The sequence below is a fragment of the Syngnathus floridae genome, chromosome 10, assembly GCF_059516105.1.
Source record: "Syngnathus floridae isolate MCC-2025c chromosome 10, RoL_Sflo_1.0, whole genome shotgun sequence".
Taxonomy (NCBI): Eukaryota; Metazoa; Chordata; class Actinopteri; order Syngnathiformes; family Syngnathidae; genus Syngnathus; species Syngnathus floridae.
The window spans coordinates 10537784-10560688 of NC_142422.1; the positions used below are offsets into that span (position 1 = coordinate 10537784).

General features: G+C 38.6%; 1 protein-coding gene across 1 annotated transcript in view; it reads left to right on the plus strand.

Moving 5' to 3' along the window:
• Nucleotides 1-2154: 2154 nt before the first annotated feature.
• The window catches only part of zhx2a (zinc fingers and homeoboxes 2a), an 83905-nt gene continuing 63154 nt past the window's right edge, over nucleotides 2155-22905 (plus strand). The window contains exon 1 of the mRNA XM_088387161.1: nucleotides 2155-2366. The gene's annotated coding sequence lies outside the window, so the exon portion shown is untranslated. The remainder of the gene's footprint in view (nucleotides 2367-22905) is intronic.

Consider the following 22905-nt stretch of genomic DNA (forward strand, 5'->3'; position numbering starts at 1 on the left):
CATTTTTATGACGATAACTTTGACACCAAAATATCATCCATCCATCTATTTTGTACACCACTTGTCATCATTTGGCTCACAGGTTACAGCCACATCGATGGTCAATTTAGTCTTCAGTTTAGCTAAGAAGCACATCTTTGTCTGAGAAAAAGTGAGAGAAAGCCCACACAAGCACAAGGATAAAATTCACATAAGAAGGTCCGAGATACAATTCAAACACTGTTTGTCTCTTTTATATTTGTTCAATACTGAACGACACCTATCCAAATGATCACCATCTTCAGATGAGCTGATCATTTGAATCTCTCAATTTAGCTGCAGAAATAGCTGTCCACTGTATGGACTAAATTTCACAAATAGAAAAATATGATTTATTGAGTAAAGTTCTTTGTTTATCATGAGTTTATGCATCCATCCATCCATCTTCCACATTTTTTATCCTGTTCAGGGTACTGGGGTTTGCTGGAGTCTATCCCAGCTAACATTGGGTGAAAGCTAGACTACACCCTGAACTTGTCGCCAGCCAGCCACAGGGTACATATAGAGACAAACAACCAATCCCAGTTTATGCATTACAACCACATTTACAGCTGTGGTCACTAAGCTGCTTGAATTCATCAGTGATCATCAATCATGTGTGATTCATGCTGTCATATTTGATTTGTCTCAAGAGAAGCAACATTTTTTAGACATGCATCGTAATTTTGCAAGCAACACACCAGTTTGTCAATCATGTTAGCTGAGGCATGACATTATTAATTGGCTTTAAACGACTTGATACATACAGACACTTAGTGTAATGTGTGTTTACCAGATGTGTTCATTGGTCATGGTTTGACCCATATGTATATGCATGGATAGTATTAAGGATATTAACTGTGATAAATACACCATTGTTGAAACATTATGAAAACATTATGCCATCAGGCTTGTCTTTCTTTTAAGTTTACTTTCATATCCATTTCCATGGAAAATAATATCACAAACCATAGTCCTCCAAATGAATAGATTTCACAACCCTAATTATATTCAAATGTTATTGTTTTGTGAAGAAATCTTCCGGCCTTTGAGATTTCACAGTGGTAAATAAGTTCACATGAAGAAATCTCTGTGATACCATATTTACAAAGAAAAGGTGTTACGCATTAGAATTTGTACAGTTCAGTACGAACTATTGTTTTATAGTATCAGTTGCCTGAAGAAAATTCTCATGAGACAGATGGAACAGTGTTTGCAGCAACATTTATCTGCAGACTGGAATAATTGCCATGCACATGTAGAATGTTATCTCGATTAATTCCCAAAAGCCCTGGTATTGAAGGATTCTCTAGAATTTTGCAGTTATCCAAAGCTTCTAGGAATAGACAAGAGGGACCATGTGGTTTTATGAATGCCATTTCCCAATAAGAAATGCTTCAAATCATGGGATCAGCTTACTTGGTCAGGTTTGGAAAATGTTTATGATTGAGCAACTCTCTTTTCTCCAACTTAACCTCAAAGGAGGTGTCAAGCACATCCATCATGGTCATTTGTTGAAACAAAATTTCAAGAAGTTGTCCCCCACGAAGAAGAGGGAGGAAAATCAAGAGATGATGGTGGGAGATGTTTTGATTCTCTGATCTAGATGAGTTCATAAACAAAGGTGGTGTTGTTGAATAAATATTACCTACCTACCTACCTACCTACCTACCTACCTACCTACCTACCTACCTACCTACCTACCTACCTACCTACCTACTTAACCACCCATCCACCTACTAATCTACCTACCCATGCACCGGGTGAGGTGCATGGGTAGGTGCTTCCTCAAGGCATGTGTTTCCATAAGTACTACATTCATACACTAATACTTGCATACATTTATAGTATAATTGAAGAAAACATAGAACTACAATTTAGAAATCAAACATTATTTGTGTATTGAAAATTGGCCGTTTTGTTATAGCCACACATGGTCGCTTATAAGTGCCAGATATGTTGGAGCCAATTTGGTTTCCTTACACTTTAATTTTGGTTAGGATTGTCTGCACTTTTATTTTGAACTTTGGTTAAAATTTGCTGGCCTTGGGCCAAGGACTTTTATTTTGACACAGCCTTTGGTCACCTGGTCAGTCACCTGAACAGGCACCTCATCAGGTAAAGATGGCTCCTCCCACATGGCAGTCTGCCTCAGTCAGTCTCAGTTAGCCAAGAAGATAGTAGTGATATCGTTTTTTACTGTTTCAAGCTTACAATTTGGATTGGCTGCCACCCCCCTCTCTCTCCTTGCTTGGCTGTCATTGCCTCTCCTTGCCTGCCTGCTATTGCCTCCCTACCTCTGTCATGCTTGCCTCCATGTTGGACATTCTTCCTCCATCTCCAACAAGGTATGAGCAACACCTGCACACAATGTTTTAAGATAAGTGTGTGACAACAACTATACAACATCTAACTTTGGAAATAATTGAATTGAAATTGACACTTACATACCTACCTACTTACATACAACTACACCGTTTCCTTTGGGGGGAAATGCATCAGAAATTCAAATTAATTGGAAGTTAGCCAGCATCTTGAACAAACTGTTTGACTTTTGAGGTTTCCGTGGTTTTACAGTAGTTGTTATTTGAACAAATTTAATCCACTGAAGTTAACAAACATGACAGATGTATCTTGACTCACCACTTGACTTTAAATCCATCAAGCGGAGCTCAATGACAAGCATTATTTATCCTGGATTTGTTACAACCATTCTAAACTCAAAATAAGACCTTCTAGAAAAAATAAGAAAATGAGGTTTTTCCAAGTGACGTGTTTTGCACTCTTCAGAGGTGTGTTTAAAATGTTGTCATTGAGCTTGTGGCTTTGCGTCATTTCACGTGAGGTATTCACACATAGTGGTGTTAGCTATCCTCAGTGGAACAATAACTGTCAGTTTCAACATTCATTTGGAGCATGTACATCCACAGCACTTTGAATATGTGCACAGGCCAAAAAGGATCACACAGTTTCACTTTTACTGTAATCTTCAGTTCTGTCAAGTGTTGTTGTGATCACAGGATATTTTAGAATGTTTTCATATTTAGTAAGTTCCCTTTCATCCATCTCTCTTTGGTAAACTCTGCTCCTTAGCTCCAGTATTATGGCGGCCATATGCTACATATGTTTCTGGGACAAATGCCAGAGTTGAGGAAGAGAGTTGTATTCACATTGATGGTGCCAAGAAACACACCAGTGTGTTGCTTTAGACACAGACTCATGTCAAGGAAAAAAAAGGTGTTTAGCCATGTAGTAATGGTATTCCCCATGCATATTGCTCAATAGATGACACAATACATATGCCATTAAATTCAAATTGCCATTGCTGTGTTCCTAAGCGTCATGTTCCTAAGAGTCATCTTTCTATTTGTAATTGTTCAGAATATTTTTATAGTTTGAATGTATGTACTCTGTGAAGTGAAAATGCAGAACACCGTTGACATTTTGGAAGTATTAAAGTAATTTTATTATGAACTCTGTCAATCCTGAGTCATGTAAAGTAAAGATTAGATCTACAATCTTACCCCCCCCTGCACACACACACACTCACACACACTTCCAAAATCTGCAGTCCTGCTAATGATGTCTCTCAATCACATTTACAACAAACCAACAAGTATTGAAAACGCCAATGCCATGCTAGCAACTTAAGACATACGTTTTAAAAAGTTTATATTGTTAGCTTTAGCAGGTTCTTCATCCATTTTCTATAGCACTTCTACTTTCTATTGTTATGGGTGGGCTGCAGCCTAAAGTATCTAAGCAAACACTGGGCAAGAGGCGACATACCACCTGGACTGGGCATCAACGAATTGCTCTCAAACTCAAATTCACAACTCATCTTGCACGCGTATGTTTGGAAGGTTGGAGTAAGTCGAAGGAACCGGAAGAAAGCCCTTAAAGCAAAGGGAGAGCATTTCAACTCCACACAAGAAGGCCGGAGCTGAGATTTTAAACTCTGACCTCTTTTTTTTTTCTTTTGATGACATCATTTTGAGCATAAACTTGAAATTGTTAGTAATACAATTTCAATGAGAAAATTTTGTTGCTCAGTTTCAGTTTCTCATTTCATCATTCGCCACCCACTTTTGTTTCCCACAGAACTGTCTGACTGGAACAAATGACCCTGGTTTGAAACTCATGATTCTTAGAGATAATGGAGTATAATTGTCATCACCTCAGCAGTATTTTGCACCTATTATGACTGCAAGCCACACTATATTTTAGTCTCGTTTTGACATTGCTGACAAAAATAATACATAAATCCTTTTTATTGCCACAGTGATATCACAGTTTTTGTTAGCCAAAATAATCAAAAACAGCATTTCTTTGTTTTTTGTTTTTTTGTTTTAGTTTATTTGCCTGACCTGAGCGTTCTGTCACACAGGTCTTGGTTCGGCAAAGTCACTTTTTTACCATTCACACTGTCACAGTGTGGGAAGTTGGGATGTGAACATAATCATTGTATCCTTAACGTGGTATGTGCTGAACGGGTGGCACCTTCAAAAACGTAATCCAGTTGTCTTCAGTACAGTACACTATAAAATAAAATCTCCTATGATACAAAAATACTACACGTTTCCAAAGCAGTTTGGATTGATCATGAGATCCAGTGGGTTTGGAATGGTTTTCATAAAAGTGCCCTTTGTTATTTACTCATCAAATATAAAAATGTGTGTGACCTTGAAAGCCCCTTATTCAAAATACTGAATGTGTTAACATGCCTCTGCAATGGAAAACTGATTATAAATGTCTTATTATTTCGCAATTGAATAATCTTCCCTTTTTCGTACACAAGAAAAAGATTATAACGATGGAGCCGAGCCGCTGCTGTAAGAGGCTGCAATTTGTGAATTCATCACAGTAGTCAAGGGGATTTTTTTGCTTTGTCAAGGTTTCTCTGTTGCCATGAGTTCACTGTAGTGTTCTGCTTATAACATGTCAGCACTCAAAGAAACAAATTAAAGCCTCTGGCATGAAAATCTGAATTGCAACATTTCTTTTCGGTCAACATTTTTGTATTCACGGATGAGCAAAAACAAAACTACTTTTCAAATTTAAGCGCTGCGTATTATGATAGTGATGCAAACTCCAACTACAATAACAGCATGTGTGTAAATTGCTTTTCTTTCATATTTTGATACGACTTCGTCATACAATTGTTGTATTGTTAGCTGAATGTATTTTGTGGAGGTAAGCGATACAGAAAATTAATCAAACACAGTTGGTCTGTCATCCATTACGTATATCTTAAAAAGCGCTAATTGGAAATGTGAGCTTTGGAAGAGAAAGTTGTAAGAGAGAAAACAGCCACCCTCCATGCTGAAGTATGAGAAAATTGTGCCTCGTAGTATCTGGATTTGAAAATGCAAACATGTCAATCATGTACAGCCACAATGTATGCTATGTTAACATACTACATTTAAAAGTTGAATGCCTGACTCCTATGAGACACACACTGCAGCAGACAGCAAATGGTTTTTCACTTGAGCTTTACCACCTGTTAAGGCCCTCAAAGCACCCCGGATAGCAAGTTATTCTTAAACTACAAATTTGGTGTGTTGCTAGAAATCCCTATCATTGTGATCAAATTAAGCTAAAAAAACAGTTTGCAAGATACCTTCAAAGCACCAACTACAAGTAAAGGCATTATGTACCGGATTTTCCACACTATAAGGCGCACCGGATTATAAGGCGCACCTTCAATGAATGGCCCATTTTAAAACTTTGTCCATATATAAGGCGCACCGGATTATAAGGCGCACCTTCAATGAATGGCTCATTTTCAAACTTTGTCCATATATAAGATATATACATTTGGCCCGCGGGCCGGACTTTGGACACGCCTACTGCAGTGGCTCAATATTGGTCCATATATAAGGCGCACCTTATTATAAGGCGCACTGTCAGCTTTTGAGAAAATTGGGGGTTTTTAGGTGCGCCTTATACTGCGGAAAATACGGTACTTCTAATGAACAAGACTTAAGCCTGATGCAAAGAGACTGAAATAAAAACCTTGCTGAAAACCTCAGCTATCTGACCCAGGCACTTATTCGCTGTTTACAATATAAAGTGAGCTCAAAAACACATGAAAGACAAAGTACAAAGTGCTAAAATCACTTCTCTAACCACATGCACATTAACACTCTCTGAACAGGTGTATCCATCCTCCCATGAGACACACTCAGGCCAAAATAACCAGAACAAATGGCTGCAAAGCCAATAAAACAGAACAGCCTCTGTAGTTGCTATTTCACTGCCTTGTCTAGACAGAATCCATTATTCTCAGACAAGGTTCGTAAATCTGGAAAAATTGTTAGTTTGTGTGATTTTGTATTATGTCATTTGAGTTCACTCAGACTACCTTTGACAGCTGGAACACAGAATATTATATTAATACGAGATAATATCAAGAACAAATGTTTTGGTGTACCAGACCACACCTACAGAATGTGAAAATGGAACAAATTAGGGAGTCACTGCTCCTCACTTTCCAAGATTATATCTATCTCTAGGACGTGTCTGTGGGAATTTGTCATTCATTCATTCATTCGTTCGTTCGTTCATTCATCCGTTCATTAATTCATTCAGAAGAGTACTTGTAAAGTCAGTGGTCACTGATATTGGAAGAAAAGGCCTGGCTCACAATTCACAGATGTTACTAAAGCCAAGTCTTTCATGTTTTTTCATGTCAGATTCATCCAATAATTCCATATATAGACCTTGCTTTGTGTACTGGGGCAAACTGATGCAGGTACGGGGAAAAAAATACTCTCTTGATTGACGAAAGTACTGACTGGGTTGTGTCAATACTTTGGCCCTTATAGGGTGGGCTCAGTCTGTCACAGGGATTCTTGTTCTCATCACTAAAGATGGGTGTGACTGTTTTCTTAAGGCCCTTTGGCCCCAGAGCGGTATTGTGCAAAGACTACTTTTTGTGACTGTATCTTTATCTTTGTATGGAGCCCCAAATGTGATAAGACGCATCTGCTTCAGTGTTGCTACCTCGATTTGTAGCTCTTCCTCAAACGGTGCCGTTTGACTTGTCCCTGCAGTGCAGGCCAGGTTTTGATTTTCTCCTGAGCATTGTTCCCTCTAAGCTGTGCACATGCGCAATAGCACACTGCTCTCACCCTCTCAGTGCAATAAATACAAATAAAAATAAAATAATTCATAATTATAAAATATATATATATATGTATTTATGTATATATATAATTGTATATATAAAACACTACAGACAAACCCTAGCAGCAAGAGCCCAACACATGGAGTCAATTGGCAAACAATGAAGCCTTTCAAATCCACTTGTATACTCAGAAGAGTAAAGCAGTTTTCCAGGTCAGATCGTCTGGGTCAGACAATATGGAAAATAGAATGGCATCAATTCTCATCAATTTGTTGGATGGAAAAGTACTTCCTGGTTGTTGGAAGATGACGGATGACATTAAGAACAGATAGATGGAGCCAGAGGGGAGACTGTTCCATTGATGACATAATGACTCAGTTCGCAAAAATATTATATTCTAGAGATTTGATCCAGAGCGGAGTACATCAGCCCCACCTGCTTTCTTATTTGACATCAAGGCCTTGGATATATTTATTCATTTATTTACCTTCTGTCAGTATTGACGCTGGAAAATTTCAAGAACGAGTCAGATTCGTCTGAATCTGACCAAAAAAAATACTGCGTTGTACTGCGATCTCCCCAATACAGCCAACAATCGCAGTCTGGTCCGCAAACATCTGCACATTGCAGAACTCAGAGTTGTACTGGAAGTCACAGAGCACTGTTCCTCACTGAGCATGACCTACAGCCTCCTATGGGCACATACTGAGGTCTGCCCATCAGGTAGTCCATGATCGATGCCCTCACCTTCTCCTGATATGCAAATTGGAGAGGATCGAGAGCATGTTGAACCTGAGGCCTGAGGTGTTGAAGCAGCAATCGCTCCAGAGACTTCATCACGTGTGAAGTCAGCGCGACTGGACCGAAGTCATTCAGCTCCACAGATCGTGATTTCTTTGAGACCTATGCAACTTTCACCGAAATCTGATGCTGGTCCAGCAGCATTCCCATGCTGGTCTACCATGTTGGTTCACCATCACTGCCATCCTGATCCACTAGTAAAACCAGCAAATAAATAATAATTGTGGATGCTGGATTATTATTTTTTTAGCATCTGAACTTTAATTGATAATGACTGCTGACATTTCAGAAGTTTCAAATAATAAATATCAAGACATATAATTTAGCAACACAGAACCCAAAATGCCTGACTTATGAACATTTTGTTCTTGGCTTTACATATCCTAATTATGTGGTTTATCAGATCTGCAACAAAAGTGTGGAAAAACGACCCATCAACTCACCGCCACGCTGCAAAATCTGAGGCTAGTACAAGAACTTCTTGCAGTGAGGGTGCCTATGCAGGCCTCAAGTTGGACCACACACATAAATAGACTGTGAAGGCAGTCTACATGGATTGCGCAAAGAACGGCAGCTTTAAATTAAAGTGACATACGAACAATAAGTGCGAAATTGTGTATGGAAATAATTCAACTGTCTCTGCAAGAATAACGAGCTGCCCTATAACTGCAAGACCTCAACGTATTCCACAAACCTCACGACAAAGCTTAAAATGAGACACATGACTGCATATTCACACAATACCTCACAGTGTCCAACACGCGTGCATTGCAATTTTGACCAGTTCATGAATTTTATTATGACTCCTATCATTGTTTTCCATTACTTGTCACAGATGATCCTGTAGGAGAAAAGAGGGAAATGTCAATGCCCTTACACTTTATACCCAAACTGGTCTTTCCCAGCTTCTGTGACAAATTAAACCCCCACACAGGTTGATGGTGGGTAGGACAAAATATACTGCTGGAATTTCATGAGTTCATCAAGTTTTTCCGTAATACCGGTACTTTCACATCAATGTTGTTACATGCCCTAACTCTACTGGGATGTAAAATCCAAGCCACTAAAATACAGTATATACAATGGATAAACATACTAATATGTATGGATTTTTTTTGTTTTGATTTGAGGATGACGGACGGCGGCATAATGCAATAGCTGACAAGGAAAGTGGCACACAAGGACACACAACATATGGTATGTTTACATGACACAGATGGGAGAAAAATAACAAACCACACACAAATCATGAAATAAGATACAGCTGAACAGGACACAAGGGGAGGTAAGGCATGTCCTGGCTGAGTTGCAGAGTGGAAAGGCCAGTTTCACCAAAGTGGATCTAAACAAACCTAGACAATATGTTATGACAGTGAAACCAAATAAATGTTTAATCGTCTTATCATATCATCACATATTCCACAAAAAATGATCAATTACTAGTTTTGAAATCAGATAGCAATTTGTTCAATTATTGTTCAATATATGGTAAAAAAATGTTCAAAATATCAGTTATTTATCACACACGACAAACATTTAAGTACAGATTTTAGTGAGAAACCTGGAAGTTGACAGACATCATTTCCTTTCAAGGGCCACGTAAAATGATGAGGCAGGCCAGATCTGGCCCCGGGCCTTAGGTTTGACAGTAGTGGTCTAGACAAAGCGTGATATAAGAGTAGTCCATTTACAGTCGGGTAAATAAAGTTTCCGTGAATACCAGTTTTGGCGGAATATCTAATTATTGTCATTATTATCAATATGTCACTCGTGTTGCATTCGCTCGTATAGGCAACGTAGATTCAATTCCCACTCACTGTGTGACTCACCCATCTATCTCAAAATGGGCCCTGCGACCCGTCCAGAATGCTGTCTCCTTTTTGCCTAAATACAGCTTGGATAGACTCCACCGCCCTGAACATAAATAAATAAAAACACAATAAAAATGCATCTTCCAGTAGACAGTAATTTTAGAAATAAATTAATTCAGTTCACGCCGGCACGGTAAACACTGGTTAGCACATCACCTCACAGTTCAGAAGTGCGGGGTTTGATTCCGACTCCAGCCTACCTGTGTGAAGTTTGCATGTTCATCCTGTGCCTACATGGGTTTTGTTGCTCATTTCCCCGCACATTCCAAAAACATGCATAGTAGGCCAATTGACCACTCTAAATGTCTGTGTGTCCTGCAGTTGGCTGGCAACCAATTCAGGGTGTCCTCTGGCTGCTAAGTCAGCTGGGATAGGCTCCTGCGTGTCTGCGATCCTTGTGAGAAACGGTTCAGATAATGGATGGATAATTTCAGTTCACAATATAAATCTTTGCATCTTGGGTATATATACTGAGTAATTTGCAGAAATGATCCTCAAATTAGTGTCATGAATATAAATGTGGAAATTAAAATTTCCTGTACTGTACTTTAGCAGCTTCATTTAAGTGATTTAGGTAAAGGAGCACAACCACAATGTCTCACTTAGACATAGTATTTATATGTTGCTGTCTTGTATGGTCAATATAACACAATACTAGGTTATAGGGAAGAGAATTCAGAAAAAAAAAGTGAAAGACCGTTAAATTTTGTCATAGACAGCTGGAGGATACAAATAACATATAAACAGTCCTCCACCAAATTTGAAGGACTTACTTACAACCCACATAAATATTGCAGTCCAGTATTATAAACCAAAGCATGATGTAGAGTGCAGACTTCCACCAAGGGTGGACATTAAAGTAAATTATTTGGTCCTATTTTAGCAGATAAACCAACACGATAACTTTGAGAAAGAAATAGTCAAATATGCAGAATATACTAGATCTTCTATCAAGTTGCTACTTTGCACCTGCACATGACTTTCTCGCAATTTTTGGGGGGGGTTCAAATAACATCAAAACATAACTGAAATGCATTGTTTACATGTATGATTTTTTTCCTTTTTTTTAACTTGATATAAATATGAATAAATAATATTAATAAACAATAATAAGCCTAACTTTAATAGACAGTCCAGCTCTCATAGACAAGGCAAGGCAGGTTTATATATATTGCGCAACATGGTTCAATTGTGCAAGCATGTGTGTGTGTAGTTGGTGCTCTGTGGACTTAATTGTGTTTCAATTTACTCTTTTCACTGTCTTTGCGGTTGTCCCATTGCTCAATGTGAAATGCACTATGTAAATCAAGTCAAGTCAAGTCAAGTCAAGTTTATTTGTATAGCCCTAAATCACAAACAGTCTCAAAGGGCTTCACATAGCCAAAATTGACAATTATTCTCAAAGCATCCCCTGATCTTAAGCTCCCAAAATAAAGTTGTATCGTATTGTATCGTATTAAATGAAACAGGCACATACTAGTATATGTCTGTATGTATTTGTCAGTTATTTTTTAGTTAATGTTTATTATTGATTCACCAAAATGTATGATACATCATATTCTAAGCAGACTACATTTGCCATCATTTACTAATAGGAGTAGTGGAATCCAAATCTTTTTTTTTCTTTTCTTTTCAAAAGGATTGCATCTCAAGTTTCATTTCTCTACTAATACTGGGTTTGATACCGACCCCACCCTTAATTTGAAAGTGTGATGAATGATGTGGTTTATATCCAGCTGGCTCTATGTTTTACCATCGACATAAACACCCTTTTTAGGAAGTAAAACAAAAAGTGTTGATTTACAACATCAAGTCATTTTGGTCCTGAGCAACAATCCACAACAAAACACACCTATTGACATCAGAATCTGAGTCAGCAATGAAACTCTGCTGTCACAAGCACCTCTTCATGCATTGACATCAGCTAATATCCATCATTCTGACAAAACTTTGTGTGTGGGAGTGGGACATCTGCCCAGATACAGATGAACAAAAACAACCATCAAGCTGTAAATGCAAAGTTAAAGCTCTGCTAGGCACCCATGCACAAGCAACACTTACAGCAGTGGTAATATCCCTGATTCTTTCCAGTTTTGTTGTGCAACAATAGTCTCTTGTATGCCTCTAAGCTGTCTGCTTATGACTTTCACCTGCGTGTAGTTTGCTCTGTTAGCTTTCCTGCATCTTATGTGGCTTTGCCAAGCCCTTGTGTTTCTTTTTGTACAGTCTAAAATATTGCATTGATCACTTCGTTTTTATATTATTTAAAAACATCCCCCCCTCATAGAATACATCTCTCAGCTCTGCAGCAAAAGGAACCAATGTTTATTTTAAAAGTGAAAAAAAAAAATCCTGTAACTCGTGTGCAATGGATACAAGTTAAAGCCAACATATGCTTCAAATCAATGTCATTACTGATAATTTGCATGTGAAGACAAACTCCAAATGAGACTATAACAGCTTCATTGAAATAATTTTGGTGGTGGAGCACAGCCACAATCCATCATTTAAGGATATTTAAGTTAGAAGTAGCCCACTCTGACATGTACTGTAGTGATAAATTCTCCGCATTCATGTACAAGTGAGAGATCTCATTAAAAAAAGACAGCTAGTCAACATTATATGGCAGTGTGTGTGTGCATGCGTGTGTATGTTCGTGTCTTAGCCAGAAGAAAGAAACACAAACTTTCCGAAATAACAAGGGTTACTAAAGGAGGCATATTATGGAACATTGACGTCTTCATTACTTTTACGTATAATATACATGATTTAGTCTTTGGAATCAACAAACAGCAAAAACAGAATCATAACATTTATTTACTTTTGGGAGACGAACAAATCAGCAAAAATTATTAGTCTCTGATAAAAACCACATACTGTAGCTTGGGACGTTTATTGAATGTACAGCGATCCCTCGCCACTTTGCGCTTCACCTGTTCACTATTTCGCGGGTTTATAAATGACGGGAGAACGACATTTAAATACACGCTGATAGTGAAATACACGGCGAATCATCGTTGTAATGAAAGCCTCAATCAACAATGGTTCTTCAGTAGATCATCAGGGCACATGGGATGGCTTCTTAAACGGTGACGCAAATTTTTTAAACCACCCTCCAGAGTGGAAAACCTGAATACGCTCTGCCATTATATACACGGCCCCAAACTCGCGTTTACATCTCAAAGGTGCCAGTTCAACAAAGGAAACAAACATGTCTGACAACATTCGGGAGTCCTTCTAACATTTTTTGCAAACTTTTGAAAAGTGTTCGCTAGTCGCCATTATTTAGGGTTTGCACAGCTCAGTGACAAAGGGAGATTTTACAAATGCGCACAGTCATGATGAAGTAAAATCCCAGCACTACTTGGCTGCCTGGCATACATATACAATAGAATTCCATACACTCTTGCGTAACTGTACAGGTTTTCTCTGATAAACACTTCTCTGAAGGCGGAATAATGGGAATAAGACGGCACTTGCATCTTCTGTTCAGATCGTCACCATATAAACGTAGCCTAAAACACTGAAATCTGAAAACACTTGTAAAGCTTATCCTGACAATTTTACCATGTTGAAGTGACAATTGGAGAAGTCTTGTTTGACATCAGAACTATTTTTTCCCCTCTGGGCATTCAAACCTTAGTTTCCACTGTATGTACCGTATTTTCCGCACTATAAGGCGCACCGGATTATAAGGCGCACCTTCAATGAATGGCCCACTTTAAAACTTTGTCCATATATAAGGCGCACCAGATTATATGGTGCACCTTCAATGAATGGCCTATTTTAAAACTTTGTCCATATATAAGATATATACTACATTTGGCCGGACTTTGGACAGGCCTGCTGTAGTGGCTCAATATTGGTCCATATATAAGGCGCACCTGATTATAAGGTGCACTGTAGGGTTTTGAGAAAATTTGAGGTTTTTAGGTGCACCTTATAGTGCGGAAAATACGGTATTTTGATAATGAGATGTATTGGTGTAGTTTTCTTGCTTCTAGCTACTCAAGTTGGTGCTGGCAAATTGTTCAACAGGCACAGTAAAATTACGACAAACACCTCACTCTTCCCACTGTAGCCAAACATGTGGTCACTGGAAGATGTATCACTGGCCATCGTCCAGCCACTGCGTAAGGCCTGCTCAACATCCACAGCTGTTGCCAGCTTCTCGTGCTAGCTCCACAGGTGGGACAAGCAAGTGCGCTCCTGTCCCAGGCATGACTCACAGCAGTCATGGGAACTGAAGCTCATTATGTGGCCTGCATGGCAAAATGAACACAATCAGATATTTTTGGCCACATTTACACATCCTTTAAGTGAGTGCTGTGTTTGATATTTCCATAGTTTTAGGGTACATAATTCTATTTGACTGTGCTTCATTATTCTTTAGATTCCATACAAACATTCACAGGTGTGTGGATTTTTTCAGGAAAGTTATACTTTAAGTTAAAATGCAATATTTTGAATTGTTTGTAAGATATTAAATTATATTGGAAATTGTTTCGCCACAGTGAAGGAGACTCAGCCAGAGTACTAAATAACAAGGAAAAAAAACTACTAAAAGTACCACAGACATTTCTGAAATGAACCGACAGGTTCTCAAGGCTTCACGTGTTCACATTTGACACTCATCACAATAGTAAAGATCGGTTGCAAATGTGATCGAGATCTCACACAGTAATTTGGCTGCATACTTCTACACTCAGTAAGGGTGGGATTGCAGCTGGCAAAGAGATTCTCTGTCAAACAAATCAAACCAAAGCTGTGTAAGTTGCAATTTGATCAATTCATGCTGTTGATTGAGTGGACCGCCTGAAGGCAAGCACTCTCTTGTATTCTGGACAGCTCAACCACTTTGGATAGTCATCAATGTAATCAGCTTGAGTTCTTAAGAATTACACACACACACACACACATATACACACATACATACACACACATTGTACCAATCCATTTTTCGTACCCTTTTCACGTTTTCGTGATGCTGCTGTCAATTACATTTGAAGCTATCATCAACAAGAAAGGGGATCCCCAACTGTGAATGCATTTATTTGTTTGTTTGTTAAATGTTTTAATACATGTCTTAATTGAAATTAATAAAAAGATTATTATACAGATTATTATTTCATTACTTTTGGTGCTTGGCATGTTGAGAAATATCTATCTGTACAATGTACCATTTTTAAGACTGAATTATATATTAAAATCACAATTTTAAATCACAACAACTCACAAAATCACAACAACTCAATAAAAATGTAAAATCTAGTCCTTCAAATAACGACTTGAGTAAATACCATAAAAAAACTAAAAAGTATGCTGCATTAAAACATTTTGACCCTACAATATAATTTATCCCAAAATTTACTTAAGTGCAATAAATTATAGTCTGTCTCTCATTATGACATACCTCTAATGAAAAGATAAAGAAAGAATCACTGTCCATTATTGCATAATTGTATTTGACCCTAAAAAGCCAATGATTCATGGAAATTGGCTCATCACAAGCATGAACTACAGTCTTTTCTCCAACCTAATGGTTTGGAGGAGCCTGTTTGCCATACTGCATAGAAGTATTACACTCCCAAGCATACAATGTGACGTCAAACACAGAACACACATGAAAGCACAGCTGTGCAAATTGGGATTCCGTCTTCGTATTTTCCATGAACACACTGGAGACGGTGACAGCATAGGCCAAATTCAAAATGGTGTGAGTGACTGTGCATACATGTGTGTGTGTGCTTGCTGATTTACTTGCATATAGGTTAATACAATTTATCGGAGAGAAATATTAAGCGCGCTAACAAATATATGATGCCAATGTTTCTCATCAAAACAACTTGGGTAAAGGTTAACTTAATACATGAGCAATCAATGGAGTGCAACCTTACAGAACATAAATGAATTCTCTCCATTCTAATACTGTGCATATTGTGACTCGAAATTCAATTTAATCTTTGCAGTAGCCTCTTTACACAGCTCTCTTGCTTGGCACATGTGCCATCCATCAGTTTAATGGAAATTTGCTGTGTGGTCTTTCCGTAATCCTTAATTCATTACCTCGCTCCTTTACGCTTTTATGCTCTGCGAAGGCTCAAATTAGGATTTAGCTTGCCAACAATTTGTCACATAAAAAGCTGTATAGAAACTGATTCTTGGATGAATAAAATCCCTCCTGTTTCCAATTTAAACTTGCATCATCACTTGTGGTAGCCTCAGCGGTAACGACAAACTCTGTTTTTTAATAAATACTTTGAAAACATACAGACAACTTGACGATAGAAAGTGGAGCGCTGCTCGTAAAACCACTCTGCCAGGTCATCTGTCAAAGGAAAACTTAATAGTGGTGTGGTCCTAATCCTTTATCCCCCTCGCAGCAGATAAAAAATGGGGCGGCAGGGGTGTTCGTGTAGCAACGCAATATTACCACAATTGAAGCGAATTCATGTTTTTCTCACAAATATTGAATACCAAGCCATGACATGACACTCTTAAGGCTCTTATATTTGTTGATGAATTAATCTTGAAGGCGAATTTGACTCATTGGAGAGCCGCTCACCGCAAATTGGACTTCTGGTATTGTCTATAAAATGCATCTTTCTTTTGCATCTTTTGCATAGGCTCTTGTTTTGAATCCTCGGTCGGCCTTTTCAAAAACGTCTGCTCATTTTTCTATCTTGAGGATTTAATCTTAGAGTCGTACGACTGAAACAACTTGACATGTATCAAGTGCCAGTCAGACAAAAGTAACGAAGAATCCAGTCACTTTTCAAAGTTGTGGTTGGGGACCACTGCTTTAGAGTACAGTATTACTTCACTATGAATTGTTGATCCACATACGCAAAGAAATCTGACATACAGTACCGTGCCTCGACCTAAGATTAGTTGTCCCGACCAAGTCGATGTTGAGTTTACCAGATTTCCCCTGCGTGTTGTGTAATGTTGCAAAGCTTCCCCACAGCTTCTGTCAAGGAGTTGCCACAGCACGTTTCTTGTCACAACACTCACTCACAACATGACTCAAACCGAAGACAATGAATGGAAATGAATAATACAGTATTGCAAAAAATTGGCAATTCAGAAAGTGACAGTTATGTTCCTATGAAAGTGTCAAGGGTTCAGATTTATAAAACTTTAGGGGCTCAATTTTCATAGACGGCGCAGCTGCAGTCCAGCATAAAAGCCTTATTGAGCTTGTTTGGGAGTTTGGTGACATGTTTGGCAATCCGGGATACAGATGGTGGCTCTTTTGACATGTGCCTGGCATATCTGACAGGTGGCAGAAAGTCATCTTAACATTATGCCTGCTGAAACCACATTTTTGGCTACAGTTTTGGCAGAGAGAGTCCAACTTAATTTTTGTGAATTTGATCAGGGAAAAGGCAGATGGGTTCTGTCAGTATATTTTATTCATACATATGCCAAAAACTTGCATCGTTGTAGTCATTGTTGAAATCAATGCAATGAACACATAATTATTATTATCTGTGGTGGAAGGCGGTCTCCAATTGCCCACTTCACAGATCATGTGATTTCCTGGGCCAACTTTACATCATCTGCTACTTCTAATCGAATCCTGCAACTCAGAACTGTGGTGAGGCGTAACTTATCCACTACAAATACGCAATAACCATTCAAAATACCTATTGAACATGCGCAATAACCTATAATAACTTCCTTTAAAATCACCTTGTAAGTCCACTTTGTGATTATTCAAATAGCAAGATTTTCCATGTTCTTCTCCATATACTGTATAGATAACCAATTTGTCTTTAGTAATTCTAGTTTTTAGTATCTGTGTCCATCAAATACATAACTCCCACCATCCAAGCAGTTGGGATTATTACTTGCCACCGTGGGGATTGCGGTTCAAGTGAACCAGTACCGTATTACCACATAATTTGCCTCGTGCTTTATTGTGTGTCAGTTGCAGTGTTAGGTGGTTCATAACAGTGATGGGTTGAATGCGTGCGGTCACGGAAATAAAACAGATTCACTTTAGATTACATCTACTCAATCAATTTCAGTTGGCATTTAATACAGATCTAAAATCACTGCTATGCTGAGTTCACTATGATGCAAAAAATGCAATTCTTTCTGAAAAGTACACTTAATATTTCAAACCCTCGTGAGAATCCTAGTGTTTCACTGTTTCACACCATAAAATCTGAAGAAAGATCAACTTCAATTTGAAGACATGATCATGTGGAGACATTATGTCTATAGTAGCTACTGTCAGAATTTATGTGGTTTCATATTGGCTGGTTAATGGAATTATGTAACCAAAGAGTTAGTCCAAAGTTAAGTTACTAAACATCCCGTTTTGTGGTATACTTGAACAGACATTCCCATGTAAATCAGATTCTGGGCAACATTAAATGCTGTCACTGTGTAAGTCCCAATTGCAGAAGTTTCTTTGGCTCCATCTTTTTGCATTTTCACTAAATCTGTGAGGAACATCCTAATGTTTATCTTTCTCCCAGACCTCTGTGTGTATTGGCTAGGCACCAATACGCGCACACACGTTACACACACACTCACATAATGTATAAAATTATAGCAAACAATCAAAATGAAGCAGGTTTACCTTTTTACGTCAAATTGCGTCCTTAAACAATTCTGGGACATGCCATGCGGCGAGAAGATGGTGTGGGGAGGTAATGATGACCCCTTGGTGGCTGAAATTGATCTTCAGGTTACTGGCAGATGTAGGTCAGGCGAACAAGAGAAAGTAGGTCGGAGAGGTCAGGCTGAGATTAAACACTAGCAGGGCATGTTGCATTTTTTCCCGAAAGAAAATTTCAGTGCATAGGACCTCTTTCTGGAAGTACAATCTCAGGGCCCTATTGTTATGCAGAATGCAAGTCAGCTATTTTGCTGCTAGATTAAAGTAGTTAGACCAAAGGTAGAATGGGGCATAATGGGGGCGTTTGCGCCGTTGTGGGATGCAAGTTGTCCATTCTCACGGCCAATCCTCGTGGCATTCTCCATTGTATCATAATCAGGGTGTCTGAGTATTTTATTGACATTGTGGAAACAGAAATAGTCACACTGGAGGCTGTGCATGACATCGGCACAAGCTCTCCCCTTGTGGATGATGTGCATCACATGGGCAAATGGAGACCACCTAGCATGATTATAATCTGTTCTGTCATGATCCGTCTTTGATTTCCTTTTGATTAATAACATATGTAATCCTGGTCCTATGTGTTACCAAATCAGCACCCAAACCCTTTGGGTCTTGTCCAGGTGCTCCTCATTGTCTAGCCAGTTTGTTTGTTTTCAGCATCCTGTTTTCTTTCAGTCCTTGTTGGTCCACTGTGTCCCTGTCACATCTAGTTCCTGTTTATTAATCTCCCCATGTTCAAGACAAGCCAAGCTGTTTTCATGTGCTTTCAGGGTTAACGCGATTCGCAAATTCTGGAACCCAAAGTCTGCGTAAAATCGAGATTTAGTCGGTGTACAATGTTGACATTTTTTTTAAAACTATTTTTTTTTCCTTTATCAAACGAGCTACACTTTTAACAGTAATCTTACTGGAGTCTGTCAAGTGTGAGCACAACTTCTCATTTGGATATGAAACACAAACTGTGCCCAGGCGCCCATGAGACAATGTAATCCCATGACCCCTCCTCAGGCTCCTTCCTGACTTACTTCTGACTGTGGACTGCTTTCTTGTTTCCCTTAGTTGCCCCACTTTTTCTGCATTATTTTTTTAACATGCTTTCCCAGCATCATTTTTAACTGTTTAGAAATTTTGAGTAATTATTGCAATGTAGCAGCAATGAATAATGATCTGTCTTTCTGTAGCAGTGTGCACTTGGCAAATGTTCATTTTCTGCATCTGGTGTGCCACCATGGCAACAGTTAATAACAAGACCTCATGCTTTACTATACATGTACGTATTGTATATCCCATCCATATAGTCATTCTATATCCCAGCAACATATCCCGAAAGGCCAGTCCATTACCCACAGGTTCCAGTGACATCACCAAAAGTGTCAAAGTTCAATTTGTCTGTACCGTGCCAACCAGCCAGACTACTGAACACTAAGATTATCCGAATTGTAACTGAGCAATGTACTAGTTACCGTTCAACATTAAAAAATTTAACAAAAGAAAAAGGCAGAATTATTAGTCAGATACAAATGCGAAAAGGGGAAAAAAAATCTTCCTTTTTCGTAACTGTCCACTAAGGTTCTTTGTGAAACTATGTTGAAAATATTTATAAAATGTGTGTGCAAGACATGTGTGACAGAAAGCGAGAGCAGCCAAGAAACACAAAATGATAGTTTTGGTTACCTGTTCAATGGACCAGTTTTTTTGGTGGGGAAGGGGGCATATAGAAATAGACCAAGCCTCAAGCTTTGACACAAATGTCATATTGTGATTTGACATTACAGGCAAGGTGCTGCATACCTTGCTTATCCTTACCCTAACCATTTATGTTATAATAATAACCACCACCTCTATGTTTCCACAGCCTAATTCAAAATCTGAATGGTAATTTGTTGGAAAGCACTTGTTCGTTCACTGCAATTTTCAGAAGACAGACTATCCCATCTGATTTTTTTTTAGATGAAACACTCCAACTGGTTGCAGCTAATAGACTCTTTACATCACTTATGATCTGATAAACCATGTCAAAAATACACAATATAAACCCATTACAATACTATGACACTGGGCAAGGGGCAAGATTATCCCTGAGGTGTTCTGGAATTCTGGAAGTATCTTTCGCTGTTCTGTCTTCATTCTGAATAATGGACTCGTAACTTCAATGGCGAAGTGTAAACAGATTTATGCGTAAAATGTACAAGGAACAAAACAAGAGAGTCGAGCCTAAGTTGTTGCTGTTGAAACAGATAAAAAGCCAAATGGAAAAAAAATCCCAGATCTGTTAACTGAACTAAAGTAAACAATTTGAGGTTTTGCATGATGCTATTCGAAAATGTTCGGTGTAACTCCCATATTTTCCCCCCAAATTTCCAAATTGTACGACCTTAGAGGTAACTGATACTCGGTTTGTTCTGTACTGAGACTTCCTGCTTATCCGAGGTCAACTGGGATAGGCTCCAGAAACTTGCGATCCTAATGAGAACAAGCTGTACTGAAAATTGATGATTGGATTCCACTGTATACGATCTGTGCCTATAATTTGACAGTGTTCATATTTTATTCACAAGGATCAACAATTGAAAAAGGACAGGAAATGAGATTTCAGTAGGGCATTTTAGTCGGTACAACGGCAGAGAGAATATTTCTAAGAACAGGCTTGAAGATACGGTCCAGACTGGTGCGGACGTTTATTGGCACTTAAAGATGCGTATGGCCTTGTTTATATTCAGATTTTTCCCCATTCAACCTGAAACTGGACAGTCCAAACATAACACTAATATGGAACTGTTTCATTGTGATGATTAACAGGCATAAATCTCGCCATCCAAAACGGCTGCAATCATTTGTTGCTCAAATCCATCGTGCTTTGTTTCAGATCTGTCCACAGTCAGTTTGACAATAAAGTCCTGTGAAAATGCATAGTCCTCATAGAAATGGGCAACATTAACTGAAAAGTTGCATAGACTGTCATTCAATTATGCGCTTGGGACTGTGGGACCACATCTTATACCAAAATGTTCATTGAGGTCTGAGAAATTTCTCCCATCCAGTAGTTGAACGTGAAAGCAGAGATCCAAGTCTAAGCTCCAGTGTGCAGAATGATATATAGTATTTCCTCTGTATTAATGTCCAACAGAAGTAATAAAAAAAAAAAAAACATGAAGAGAGGAGAGGGACTATATTTCCATGGCTCAATACAAATTTGTTTTGGGAAAATATAATACAAGATCATTCCCACAGTTTCTTCAAATTATTACTTTATTTGTGACTTGCATTGCCTAAGGCAGAGTGGCCTCAAATCGGTGATATTCAACAAGTTGGGCTTTTTTGATCCAACTTCAGACTTTTTGTGGTGTACCCCGAGGACGAACAGGCACGCAGTCCTTTGATCGTGACATGCAGTCAATCAGAAAGTGAGCTGACGAGGCGGCATGGAAACGCGGTGGGGAATCCAAAATCAAAACAGTCATGGCGCAACAGAAAGTCTGTGCTTGCACTGTCTCCATTCCTTCAACCAATTTTTGCCTGCTAAAAAAAAGAAACTCGCTTCTTTGCCATATTTGTTTACTGAAGTCTCGTTTAATCTTGGGAGGTTTTGCGAGATTTCCCATCCGACGTGGGAAAATTCATGAATTAAATCCGTTCATGTGTTGCTCTTGCTGTGTGGCTGCTTACCACACATGGTACATTCAACGTCGACAGTTATACCCATGATTTTTCTCTCATCCCGTGGGCTTTCTCAGTCTTTCTAAGCCGACCGAAAATTTTCAAATCTCCCGTGTGCTTTAAATTAGTTTTTATGTTCTCATTGGTCAGCAGTAATTTTGGCTTTGGAACTTTAACATAAATATAATTTTGACCAAATCTCTTTCTTATTGTTGAGTCATGAAGGTGGGCCTGCAGTTCTTTAGCTCAGTGGTCCCCAATCACGAGGCAGCAGGCCACTTTCGACTTGGCCACGGCGGGTGGCACAGATGAAAGAAGAAAAAAATAAAATACATTGGGTTTATTTATTATCCGAGGCTGAAAAATATTTTATTTTAAAAAATGAGCTCTGATATTAGTCTATGTGTGACTCTTATCTTGGTTGTGTACAACCCACAAGCTAGCAAAATTTAAGCTTTGTTGTGGTCATTGAAAATGAACTCAGTTTTGCAAAAATGAGATTAGCAAATTTTAATTCATGAGTTAACAAAGGAGACAACTGCTTTTTCCACACAGAGTCAAGTAGCGTTGACTCTTTTTTTGCATATTGTGTATTTTATTTTATCCATACAGACAAGAATGCAAATTGTATGTGGCAAAATAAGAGTTAGATTACACTCTTCTGATTCATATTTAGTCTGCATGAAGGGTAACTATTTACTCAGTGCATTGCTTCCACACTTGGCTGCAATTCAGGGTGTACCTTTCCTCTCACCCAAAGTCACCTCGAATGAAAAGTAAAAAGTGATATGCAA